General features: G+C 49.5%; 1 pseudogene; it reads right to left on the bottom strand.

Annotated features, from left to right (window-relative positions):
- Positions 1–2,731: 2,731 nt before the first annotated feature.
- On the bottom strand, positions 2,732–3,335 carry LOC127199815 (60S ribosomal protein L13a-like; annotated as a pseudogene).
- Positions 3,336–13,685: the final 10,350 nt, after the last annotated feature.

The raw sequence follows: 13,685 nt of genomic DNA, 5'->3' as shown, positions 1-13,685 counted from the left end.
CCATAAAAGATAGGGAGGATACACAAGGACAAATTCCTGAGAGAAACAGGTACTGGACATGATCGAGTGAATAATGAGCCAAGACCCCCTCATCCGATCTTACGGTGTTTGCCTAATTCCCTCTTGAGGCCCACACACAATGTTCCAGGTTTGAGTTTAACCAGATGTGTCGTTAGCTCAGATGAACATCTACCCTCGGGTTCCGAGAGAAACAGGAACCAAGGACTGTTCCTGTGAGATTATGTCTGACCTTACCCCAGATCTGCTTACACAATTTGCTGATGTTCGAAACAACCAATCGTGTGTGGCTGCACCAAAACTTCCCGCTCCCCCCGACCTTTGTTCATATAAACCCCAAGCCCCTGGGCTTCTGGGTCGACCCCTCTGTCTCCTGTGTGAGATACGTGTCGACCTGGAGCTCTGCCAATAAACTGCCTCATGTGTTTACAGCAAGACGGTCGTTTGTGTGTCTTTGGGTGCGCGCCATCCTGAGGCTTGAGTGAGGGTCTCCCTTCGGGGGTCTTTCAATGTCTGTAATGATTTGAGATGACTAAAAGAGCTCCTAAGGGTGAGAGTGAATTGCACAGTGCCACGTTTGTTCATCAACTGGTTGACTCGCTCATTTAACAAAGCCAGGCCTAGTGCCATGTGACAAAGATCCGAGGAAGAATAAACCATGGCCCTGCTCCCAGGGAATTCTACAAAAGATGGACCAGAAGAATCATCCATTGCTAGGCTTGTGAGTGCTGAGGACACGGGTAAGCCTAGCCTCCTGTGGTGGCAGGGCCTCTGAGAGGGATAGCCTTTAAAGTGAGATTTTCAGCATGGGCTTTGTCAAGTCTCTGTAAGGGAAGGAATATGTTTCAGGCTGAGGGAATAGCATATGCAGCAGCATGAAACCCATTGAGGGCTTTTCTTGCCCAGACACTGGTGAGCACTGACTGGAAGAGGTGGGTAGTACTCATGGGACAGGGCTAGGTTTGGAAGAGACAATGAGAGCATGGAGGCAGGTGTGGACAGACTGCGGAGGGCCTTGTAGACTTGATCTTCAGGGCATAGTATTCCTGAGAGTTCCCATGTTATATGGAAGGATACTGAGTACTGCACATGTAGGAAGCCTTCCTCTCTGGAGCCGTTCTGGGACCCAGGTTTCCCCAGGAGGCTCTAGGTTCTGGGCTTCCAGAAACAGGAAGCCAGGTCATGGGTACAGGGTCCCTGTGCCTCTGGCCTATCCCCTCCCCGGTGTTGGTTACATCTCTTTTTACTATGGCCAAATAAATACCTGACAAGAAATCACTCAAAGTGTGTGTGGGGGGGTTTACCTGATGTATATGGAAGGTGTGACAGCACAGGTGGCATGGTGGCCTACCCTAGTGGCGGCAGGAGTGTGGGGCTGCTTGCTCACATCTCCATAGACCAGGGAGCAGAAAGCAGAGAACACTGGTACCCCGTGGGTTCCTCCCGCATCTTTCTTTCTTTCTTTCTTTCTTTCTTTCTTTCTTTCTTTCTTTCTTACTTTCTTTTTTATTCAGTGTGGGAGCCTAACTCATGAGCTTCCCACACTCAGGGTCTGCCCTCCACAGTTTCCATTCTCCGGAAATCCTCTCCAAGACACTCCCAGAAGTGTAGCTCTGAAGTGATTCTAAATTCAGTCAAGTTGACAGTTGAGACAACGGCAGTGTTTTGCTTTCGGGTATTTCTGATGCTCTGATCCTCTGACAAGCCTGGTTGACTTGGAGAATCTACCTCTCCTAGGGATAGCTGACACGTGGGAGAGGCCTACCATATGCAAATCCATATCCCATCCACTTGCTTTACTGGCGTCTTCTTCCACTCTAGGCCACTATTCCATCCTGCCCCAGAGGCAGCACTAAGCGCCTAGATAACCCAGCACCCTAGGACTCACTGAGACAATCCGAGCAAGGTGTGCCTCAGCCTATCTACCCTGTGACAGACACGCCTGTTTTGGAGGACATGGGCCCTTGCTTGTGACTCTCCTTTACTTCCCTGTCTCCCAAACTAAATATGATGCTTGCCCTACGTGCGGCGCACAGTTCCTCAGAGCTGTGACAAGCTGTCTTTTCAATGGCAGCAGGGTTCTCCTCATCTGCTGGCCTCCCCACACCTGAGTAACATAGTAAGGTATCACCTGCATTGGTTACTTATTGATCTTTTTTTTAAAACAGTCAAACAATTTATTTTCACACAGAACCCTCCAGCAGTTGGGAAGGAGCAAAGGCTGCCCTTGTGCTTGGCCGTGTCATCCCAGCCCAGGTGTGTGGTCCCCACACTCACAGCTGCATAATATGGCACTGGGGCAGATGGACAGGGCAGGCCAGCTACTCTCTTCATTTAAAACTCTGAAGCCCAAGTAAATCCACTTTAATAAAACCCAACAAGAGCTGTCTGAAAGTCTCCTCTACCCATGAGCGGTGACTAAGACACCTTTTGTCCCTACTTCCCTGGATGGCAGTGCAGCAAGTGCAAGCCATGCAAGCATGAGGCACAGTCTTTTTTTTTTTTTTAAAAAGACTTTATTATTTATTTATTTATTATGTATACAGTGCTCTGCCTGTATGTACACCTGCAGGCCAGAAGAGGGCACCAGATTGCATTATAGATGGCTGTGAGCTACTAAGTGGTTGCTGGGAATTGAACTCAGAACCTCTGGAAGAGTAGGCTGCTCTTAACCACTGAGCCATCTGTTCCAGCCCCACAGTCTTTACTGGGCTCACACCAGGAGTCTGTTGGTCTTGAGGACCTCTGTGAATTTGCTGATTTTGTTCTTCACATTCCTTTCTGCCTGTTTCCATAGTCTCAAGAGCTACTTCTTCCGATAGTGGATCTTGGGCTTTTCCTTCTGTTTTTCTTTCAGAGTAGCTGTGCCTGCCTGGTACTTCCACTCGACTTCATGAGCCAGACAACCCAGGTAAGCAAACTTTCCGGCAGGCTTCAGCCGCAAATCCTTGAGAGCAGCAGGGACCACCATCTGCTTTTTCTTGTCCTAGGACGGAGGGATCCTACCTAACACCCTGAGACATTCCTGGGCAGCCTGGCTTTCTTGGTCTTGTAGGGTAGCATGCCAGGCACAGTGCGACAAAAAAAAATGTAGCTCGGGGCTAGGAAGTGGTAGGGACCACGAAAGGGGCTGGTGGTGTTTATCTGCTTGAGGAGAAAGGCCAAATACTTTAACTTGTTTCTGTAGAAATTTCCAGAAATGTTGATGCCCTCACAGCGTACAACCACCACCTCCTGGCCTGCTTGGCCACAATGGCCTCCAGGTGGCCCAGATGATGGCCTTGGTGACCCAGCGCTGGAACCTGCCCCTCCACCATCTTCGACAGCTGCCTGGGAAAAAGCTACTTACTGATGTTTAGCAAGCCCCAAACAGTGTCTTCAAATAACAGCAAACATGTGCTGGTGCTACCGATTTCTTTGGATTGGAACTGTGGGATGGCCAAGCTGTGGCCTCTGGCTTAGCGTTCCTCATGAAGTCCCAGCAGGTGTGCTGGCCCAGGACTGTGGCCATCTGAGGCTTCTCTAGGCTTAGACACCCTGCATCAGGATGCCAAGCTACATGACGGCCTGTCTACCTGACTAGCATCGCAGCATTTGGAGAAGCCTAGGTCCTCACCTCAGGGACCTCTCTCTGAGGTCATTTAAGTGTCTTCACAAGCGTTGGCTTTCACCTAGAGTGAGAGGGGACAAGACAAAAGTAGAAGAGTCTGTGGTGACCTAGCCGTTGTATCACCCATTTGCAGGGGGCAGAACACACAGGGAAATGAATCACAGGAGGACGTGGGCGCTGGAGGATGTCATGGGGCCAGGCACCAAACACAACCTTCTTCCCAGAGAAAATCAAAGAGTGCCCCTGTGGTGCGACTGTGATGTGGCCTAGCTTATGCACCGCCAGCCTACTGAGCATGCGCTCTGTGGCCTAGGAAGGGCTCAGCCTACTTTGCTGGACCGGAAGGATAAAAACTCAGCTCCTGGGCAAGTGCTCCAGGCAGTTGCAGACTGCATTTCTCCTTTCCCATCTTTAATCCTATCGCTCCACCTTCTTCAATAATTGCAGTTCCCAGAGGGCTTTGCAGCAAGCAATTTGCATAACTGGCCAAATTATAAGCATCGTTCTTTGCTTTAAACTAACTCTCAGCTCTAAATTTTCAAACGAGTTTCTGCGTAGGTCAGCCACTGTGGGGCGTCTCTTGCCTATGCCACCTCTAAATCACCCATGGGTTGGCTGGGCAGCAGAGCAGAGCCTGGAGGGAGCTCTGCTCACTGCCCTGAGAGTACCAAGTTCTGAGCTCTGATTCCCAGGGCCCAGTGTGGCCAGTCCCCTCCATTTTCCTTCTCAGACTCCCTCTATGGGAGACCTTGGGCTATCTTTTGCCATACTTGAATTTTTCAAATAAAAGCCAATGAGAGCCTATGGTCCCAAAGCCACAGTACTATGGTAGCTAGGGGGTAGGTCACCCAGTCCCCATGCAGAGCTTCCTATGGAGTGGCCATGGTAGTTCCACACTGGGGCCTCTATTTACATCTTCCTGACAGGCAGGGAGGTAACAGGAAGACAGTGTGGGGCAGGAGCATGGAAGAGGCAGTATGTACTAGCCAGACCCCACGGGCGAAGTGTATGCACATGTGTAAACACATACATGCATGCATAAACAACACACATGCACACATGTAGGGGTGAGCATGGGGAGTGTCAGCAACATGTATGGAGCAGATCTACCCCTGCAAGACTCCCAGGCCTGGCAGAGGAATAGAAGTGCTAGACATTGCCACAGCTAGTGTTATGTCATTGGATCCTGGAGCTGTCATGGTTTGGAGATGCTTAGAAGCAGGTAAGAGGGAACGAAAGTTTCCAGGCACATTCCTGTCTACAGGCTGCAGATATGAGTGGGGCCAGAAAAAGCCAGTGAGGTCTAGAGATATGAGGCTTTCAGCTTGGCCTCAGTTGTATTCACAGAAGAGTGAGAGCCCTAGACCTCTGGCCAAGGGTTCCTGTCCATCTCAGTGACCTGGGGAGCCTGGGACACCCTGTGTGATAGTCTCGCTGGGACCTTTCTTGGTCCAACTTCCCTCCAGCCCAATGGGGGAGATCAGAACACCCGCTCCTGGTCCATTCATCCTTGCAATTTCCCAGCCCTTCCTTCATGGTCCTTTAATTGTCCTCCATCACGAGTTAACATCAGGAAAACTAATTTCGATCTTGGTGTGAGAAAAACCTTAATCCCAATTGAAAAACAGAAAAGAGATCTGCTCATGCTGGGAGCAGCCTGCAGGTGCCTGCAGGGAGATGGCTTCTGAGTCAGGCAAGGATTGAATTTCTCTTCTCGGGGCTAAAACATCTCTGCTCCAAGGTCTCTCTGTGTTGGTGGCATCAGATGGCAGAGAAAAGGGCAGGAAGCCAATCATGTAGAGGGCTTATTGGTGCCTAGCATGTGGCTTTGCAGTGGTTCTGTGTTCTGGTGTGGTGGAGCACTGGCCTGGGCTCACAGCCAGGCTCATACATACAGCTTTGGGAGCTGAGCCTGGGTGACACTTAACTCCAGGTGTTGCAAGGCAGCTACACAGGTAGGGGAGCGGCAAGTGGGGTCTTGTCCCCACCCCTAGCTCTGTTGTCAAGCTCTTCAAGGGGCTGGCAGGAGCAGGGAGCCCCAGGGCAGCCAGACTCACCACCTGCAGTGGGCTGGGTTGCAGATGAACAGTGACACTAATTGGGGAGCAGGATCCCCGACCATCCTGATTTCTTGTCTTGATTGCCTGGCCCAACAAAAAGGCTTTGTTTGATCTGGCCCAGTGACAGCTTCTCGTCAGACTCTTTTTGCCTCTTTCAGCCCTGTTTCTAAGACTAAGGACCCCCAATCCCTTTCACTGTCTGATAGTCAAGGACAGGAGACTGGCGTGCTCCTAGGGAGGCAGCGACTTACAATGCAATCTTGAGAAGCTTGTGCCACTTCTCTGGCTCTTAACTTCTCTATCTGTAAATGGAGAATTACGTCTCTCTCTCTCTCTCTCTCTCTCTCTCTCTCTCTCTCTCTCTCTCTCTCTGTCTCTCTCTCTCTCTCTCTCTCTCTCTCTCTCTCTCTGTCTCTCTCTCTCTCTCTCCCCCCCCCCCCCTTTCTGTGTGTGTGTGTCCTATGGGTTGAACTCAGGGCCTAATGTGTATGAAACAAGGGCTCTGCCACTGATCTATAGCCCCAGCGGTCCTGTTACTTTTCATTTTGATAAAGAGGGTCTCATCAAACTTTCCAAACTAGCTCTGAACTCAGGATTCGCCTGCCTCAACCTCTGGAGTAGCCAGAATGCCAGGTTTGCACCACCTAGTCTGACTTCCTTCTCATAGTAAGAATGGATATTTGGGAGGGACACCCAAGGCCTGGCCACCCCTGAAGCCAGGCTACAGAGGTGGGAGATATCCTCCAGGATTTACATTAGAGAGGTGCCATTTGCATATACTTTATGCTTTCTTTGAATGTGGAAATGTGCCCACATGCCCCCCTCTACCTGCTTTCTGTACCCCATCCCTTCAGTGTGGAACACGGGCCCTGTCTGGGGGCTTGGTTGCCTTCTCCAGGGTCTTTGGGAGGCACTATAGGGACTTGGAGGCAGCCTGTTGTCTTTGAGGGTGATTCAGATGGCTGTGTTCATGCTATGCCTGGAACCACACAATGTCATTGACAGTGGCCACCCCCTAAGCAGAGCAGCTAAGTATCTTGTTCAGAATCACAGGCAGAAGCACAGTTCTCATGCCAAGGACCTCTGCTATGGGATGACCTACCAACCAGGAGTGTGGGAACCCAACAGAACTTGTTAGACTGAACCCCAGGTTCAGCTATGCATGGGTCAGGGTTTCTAGGAGACCCAACAGACAAGCGCAGCAAAAAGACCTGTTCTAGAACTGTCTCCCATGTCTGCCATGCTTGGGATGGTCTCTGTAGGCCCAATGTGATATCAAGTCAAAGAGTGCTCAGAAGTTTTCAAGGCTGGGGCTGCACAGGCTGTGTTTTGGGAGGTAACTATTTTCTCTGAAGTAGAATGAAAAAGCCCAGCAGGCAGGGCCTAGGTGTGTCACTCCTCATGCACTCCTGACCTCTGGGGCTGGTGTTAATTGGTAAGGAACACAAATGTCATTGGAATGGGCTGTGCTGTCAGGATTTGTGGCTTAGAGGTCTTTAAGAACCTGATTTGTCTCAGTTGCCATTTGTCTCCTTTAATCGACATTTGAAGAGAAGCAGGGCCCTGCTCAATGTCGTCGTAGGGAATCTAGGACCAGAAAGCAAGGGCTACTTGGGGCTGGAAGAGTAACAGCAAATTCAATGCCCAGTGGCTTAAACAAATAAAGATTTTCTCCTATGTATCAAGGAAGCCAGGCACAGATGAGGAAAATCACTCAGCTCAGTGATGGCCAAGTTCTTCCCGTTCCAAGCTCTTCAGCCACCCTTAGCTTGGGTTTTTGTTCTCACGGAAGAAAACAGCTGCTAGCGCTCCAGAACTGACCCCGACATTCCAGGGAAGGAGAGAAAAGCATAAACAGGCAGAGGTATTCTTCTAGCTCAGGGAAAAGTGTCATCCTGAGGCTTGTGACCACTAGCTTCAGGCTAGAACTGAGTTATTTGTAAGTGGTCACTCCTGGGAGCAGGACAGCCAGGGAAGGAAGAGGGTGGCCAGGCTTGGTAAAGCCACCCAGAGATGGCACTTAATACCTTTCTCTCTAGGGATGCTGTCTTGAGAGTCCTCAGCACTCCCATGTGGAAGCCTTTGGGATGGGCTTCTCCACAAAACTGTTTGGTTTAGGGGCAAGAACTTGGCTAGACAAAGACCTTCAGTCAGAGTACTTGGGGTCATCGGGCTGGCTTAGACTGCATAGCCCAAACCATGGGGCTAATTCTAATTCTGCATTTTCCGAGCCGCTTACAGCCCCCTAATGAAAACATGTGTAAGAAATCTGCAGGGTTAATTTTGCCAGGGGAAAAAAAATTCCAATAAAGCTCCATTAGATTTTTGTGTTAAATTAATGTAATGGATGCTTAAAAGCCATGCTAATTAGAATTTGTTATTAACGGGAATGTCAGGTGGATGGGACTTGGCCTGCAGCTGACACATTCCACAGGCAATCTACGGGAGGTGGCTTTGTCATGATCTGCAGACACTGCCTTGTCTGGCCCCAGTGCCCGACTCATGTCCTGGAATTTTTGCTCTCATTTACGCTCATCGTCTGGATCTGGAACTTTTTTTTTTTTACACTGAGATGTCAGAGAACCAACTGGTGGGGTTTGGTTTTGCATGCTTGTACTTTCCCCATCTCCAGAGATTACCTGTAGTGGGGCAGGAGGGTGAACTCTTAGGTAAGGAGCTAATGACCTCCCCCCTCAAACCTCTCTTTCTATGCAGGAAGGTCAACAGGTGCAATCTTGCTGAAAGTCTCTTGTGAGTAGTCACAGCTGCACGGCGGGCAGAGGTCTACTATACTGACTGCCTGGCATTGGAGGAATTCTGGGCTGTCGGGAAGCTGTAAGGCAGAAGTGGCTGAGGAAGCTGGGTAACAACACAAACCTGTAATTCAAGTACTCTGGACATGGAGGCAGGAGGATCAGGAGCCCAGGTTACACCAGACCCTGTTGTGAAAAGGAAAAAAGAAAGTGGCTGGTGCAAACATTCCCTGGGAAAATCCAGGCTTACTATGTGTCCATGCATACATCCATGCATCCATGTATCCATCCATCCATCCATCCATCCATGTAGCCATCCATCCTTGCATCCATCCATCCATCCATCCATCCATCCATCCATCCATCCATGTAGCCATCCATCCTTGCATCCATCCATCCATCCATCCATCCATCCATCCATCCATGCATCTATTCACACATTAACCCATTTATCCACCCCCCATCCAGTCACTCATCCATCTACTCATCCATCCATCCATCCATCCATCCATCCATCCATCCATCCTTCCACTCACCCATCCATCCACCCACCCATTCATCACTTCCATGGGTCCTGGCCCAGCCTATCCCTGAGGCTCAAGGGGAACAGTTTTTTTTCTGGGAAACTAGCCCTTACATGCATGGCTGGGACAGGGGTGGAAAGTGTGGGAGAGGTCACTTCCTTAGGAGTCTGTCACCTTTCTTTCCAACCAACAGGGGTACTCATCCCCTTTAGAAGGGGTCAGCCTTTTCTCTTTGAAGTCCCAAATGCTCATGTTTAAAGCAGATTCCATAGTATCCTCCAGAGACCCAGGGAAAACAATTTCTTCATGGCCTGGGTAGCAGGTTGGGAGAGGTAGGTATCTCAGGAACCTGGATAGTCATCGGGAGGCATCTCTCTGCCCTAAAAGAAAAAGGAGGAAAGGGCAGGAGCTCCCAACCCCTATCCCAAGAGCAACCAGCAATCAGAGAAGTGGAAAGCTTTAGAAATCTGAGAGGATTTATGAAACAAACCCAGCATCCATAGGGATGCACCAGCAGGGAGAGGCAAGCAGGGATAAGGAGCACGCCTTATGAGGATCTGAAAGCTAAGGTAGGTCTGGGCAGGGAGGAGGAGGGGCAGTCTAGGTGCTAGTTCCCTATCTGCACTTCCGCCTCAGTGCAGAGCTAACAGATAGTCCCCTGAAACAGTGCCTGGCTCTCTTCTTTTTTGCATAAGGCAACCTTTCTTAGGTTTTGGTTAACTACTGTAGGAAGTGGAAGCCCATTGGCATGTTTCCCCTAGCAAAGAGGCAAGAAGACACTCCTTGTGGACGGGAAAGAGCCCTCCCAGCACCTGGACTTTACCCTGCTTGCTTCTTCTTTGTACCCCCTTTCCTACTGTAGAAGGTCTTAGCACTCTGAAGTCCTCACATGGAGACCTGAGATGGGATGTGCTTTAGGTAAACCTCCAGCGTCTGTCCCCAAGAAAGCAGAAAGGACTTCAGATTCCCATCAGCACTGATGTTTGGCATTCGGACAGGAAGGTATCCAGCACTCCAAAGAGGGGGAGCCCTGTGGAGCCAGCTCACTTGGGGGCTTCTCAGCCTTCAGTCCTCTGTGCGCGGCTCCTGGATCATAAATTTCCTAAACCTCATATCTGGATGGTGAGACTACAGGGGAATTCCCAGGAGTCGTGGGCCAGGGAAGAGAGGAGCAAAGGCTGAGTGCCAGCCAGAGGGGCTTAAGCTAAGGTATGCAGGGGCCAATCCGAGCAGTGGGCAAAGATGACAGTGGGGGCTGAGTAGGCTCCCTCGCCTTGAGAGCTGGGACTCTCCATGTGACACCTAGCACGGAGCCCCAAAGCTTCTGAGTATCACTCCACAGCCCCCACTTAAAAAAAAAAAAAAAAAAAAAATATATATATATATATATATATATATATATACACATATATATGTGTGTGTGTGTGTGTTTTGCCTTTATGACTGTATGTGCACCTTGAGCCAGATGTGTCCATTGAGTGCAGAAAAAGGACGGAGCAACAGAGGGTTGTGAGCAACCACGTGCATGGGGGAACTGAACCCTGGGTTCTCTCTCTTACCTGATGAACCAGTTCCCACAAGCCTCAACTCTTTCTTGCCACCAGAACTCAGATATCAGCAACCTTCAAATACCAGCAGGATCCTGTCCGGCCCAGGATTGAATCCTGATGTTTTTAAGCAGAATATACTGATCATGTTTCCTTCACTGCTGATGTATTCGCAGGCCATGTGGTCAACGCTGTAGCCACTCAACCATGGCTTTAGTTTATAATTTACAAACGGACGGCAGCAAGATGCCTCAGCAGGTAAAGGCGCTTGCTCTGTAAGCCTAATGACCTGAGTTCTATCCTACCTAATGGTTGAGGGAGAGAATGGACTCCCACAAATCACCCTCTGACATCCACACGGGGACCATGGCACCGTGCACTCCCCTATACACACAAAATAAATAAAATGCAATTTTAAAAACTAAAAAGCCATTATAAACTAAATTTTATAGTTGAGAATAGCTACAACATAACACGCCAGTAGTATTTATTTATAACAAATACCTAAATGGCATGCCTGGGCTCTAATTAAGCTTATTTATAAAAGCAGGTGGACGCCAGACTCAGTGAGCAGGCCATGGTTTGCCAACCACACATTACGTACTGGGTCTCAGCTCCCACATCAGAAAACTGGTGGCCAGTATTCCTCAGGAGGCAAGACAGATCATCAAAAAGAATTGATTTAGAAGGAAAACCAAGGGTCCTAGTGGTGAAGAGTAGAGTGGTACTTGACTTTGCATCTTGCCATTGCTGTGTGACATTGGGAAGGTCACTTGGGTTCACTGGACATCATTTGTCTCCTTGGTAAAGTGAGAATGCTAAGACCCCAGTCTGATGATGCCCACGGGTTAGGTGACAGCATGGCACTGCATACTGGGTGGATGGCTGACTGTTAACAAAGAGCAGGGCCCCTAGTTCCTGTCATCTACCTGTTGCTGGACATGTGGTAAATCCTTTTTCTGCTCCAGTTCCCATGAGCCCAGGAACCCTCCCGGATATGGCATGTACCTGCCATGTATGGTTCCTCCCTCCCATCCCCCCACCACCACCACATTGCTTCCCCATTTAACAGAACGAGTAATTAACAATGTTAATTCTAATCTCATTTGCTAATGAAGGCAGTCTAATTGCACCATAATTGGCAGCAGCAGCCGCAGAAAAACACAAAATAAACCCTGCGTGTGTAATTCAGTTTAACTTCTTTATAATTACCTAGGGGGTTGGGACTGGGTGGCTAGGGTGGGGGTGGGATGAGGAGGTTAGGACTTAAGAGCAACCCCTGATAGAGAAGGGGTTTACAGACCCCCACCCCGGCTCAGGGGCTCTACTAACCATTCTTAAGACCTTTGAGACAGACCCGTTTCCCTTCCATTCCCTTCTTCTCTGGACAGGGCATTCCCCTGAAGGCAGATCTGCCCAGGCTCTGGGTCCCTGTGCCTTCCTGGTTTGGGATTTCCCCCAGGTGGGCCTCTGCAGGAGGGAATGGTACTTGCAGTTGTGAACCATCTGCTTGCCTCTCCAGCCTCACTTGGCATCTGGTCCTTGGATCTCAGGCCTGTCCTTAAGTTCTAGCCTGTAAGGATTGGTCTCCGCATTGTCAGGTTACCATGTAGAAATGCCCTCCCCCGTTCTTACCTTCGAGGTGCCTTCAGAGGACCCCATGAACAAACATGACTGGGCCCTCTTACTCCACTTCAAGTGGAGGAGGCTGCTTAGATAGGCATCCACTAATGCTGCACATGCCTCTCTGTACAGGCCTTTTATCGACAGGTATTTTTTTCTTAAGGGTTTATATTCATTTTAAAAGTTTGTGTCTGTGGTGGGATTTGTGCTCATGAGTGCAGGTCCCTGGGAGGCCAGAAGAGGGCGTCAGAGCACGCAAAGCTCGAGTTATTGGTAGTTATATCCAGACAGTGTGGATGCTGGGAACTGATTTCTGGCCGTCTGCAAGGGCAGTACTGGCATTCAACTGCTGAACCATCTTTTCAGCTCCCAAGATACATTTTCTGTAAGAATTCCTAGTACCTGGCACCAAATAGCTGCTTGGCTTTATTTCTATAGAATGAGAGGTAGGTGACTATGAAGAATGTTCTGGAAGGGAGGGGAGTATTGAAATCCTTGGCCTGTAGTTCTGGTTTAATCTGCTGTGTGCTCAGGACATCTCTCTGTGAAACCAGAGGTCTCTGTATGACACTTTTTATATTGTCCACGGAGGGAGGGGGAAAGGGGAGAGACAGAGAGACAGAGAGATAGAGACAGAGACAGACAGAGAGATATTAAACCCCAGGCTTCTCATCATTGGAAGTGAAGCTTCACACGGCAGCCTATCTCTGGGTGTGTAGTCTACCACACCTCTGAACCCCAATAATCGCCTCTGCTTTTGACCCACAGCAGCATCTCAACAGCTTCTGCTGCCCCATTTTGGAAAGAAATGAACGCCAAGGTATTTGCTCTGCTTAAGGGCCAATTATTTCCATAGCAACCAGCTAAGGCTTAGGCTAAGCTACAACCTGCTCTGGCTTAGGAGTGATGGAAGAGGGACTTATCTGGTTAGGGATTAGAAGGTACTTGGTGCCTTTCTTCTGAGGCTGTAGTCCTCATCGCAGGAGGCTTGGGTGCCTGACCTAGGTGTGTTCAGAAGATCACGTGGTCCATTGGTTTTGGTTTCCTCCCCTCCGTATCCCTCTCTCACCTACAGGCACCAAGGAAATCTGGGTGTCGCTCAGCCCTTGCCTTCCATTTTGCTCCTTCCCCACCTGCATTCATACTGTCACTTTTCCTCCCTTACTCCCTTAGGTGGGAGCCAACATACCTGAGATTACTTGCAGGAAGTTGAATGTCAAGCAGTTCCCAGGTCATCTGTGCAAAAAGGGAGCGCTTCTCTTCTTCTCTGCTGGCTTTCATATCCACCCATACACCCCCCACCACCCCACCCGTTCTGAGGCTTCCCAACTTAGCACCTCCACCTCCGGTGTGCAGATGTTTTTTCCTTAATTGCCTTTTGTGGTAATTGTCATACTTGGCCTCCTCTCTCTCCACAGCTCCTGTGAGCTACATGGTGGCTCTCCTGGACCATTTCCTGAATTTCCAATCACTTCTCTCCTGTTTTTCATTCCTATTCTTTTTTGATATATGTTCTAGTAATTTCCTTAATAGACTCCTCCAGCTCTCCA

The sequence above is a fragment of the Acomys russatus genome, chromosome 16, assembly GCF_903995435.1.
Source record: "Acomys russatus chromosome 16, mAcoRus1.1, whole genome shotgun sequence".
Lineage (NCBI taxonomy): Eukaryota > Metazoa > Chordata > Mammalia > Rodentia > Muridae > Acomys > Acomys russatus.
This window is presented reverse-complemented; position numbering and strand designations above follow the sequence as displayed.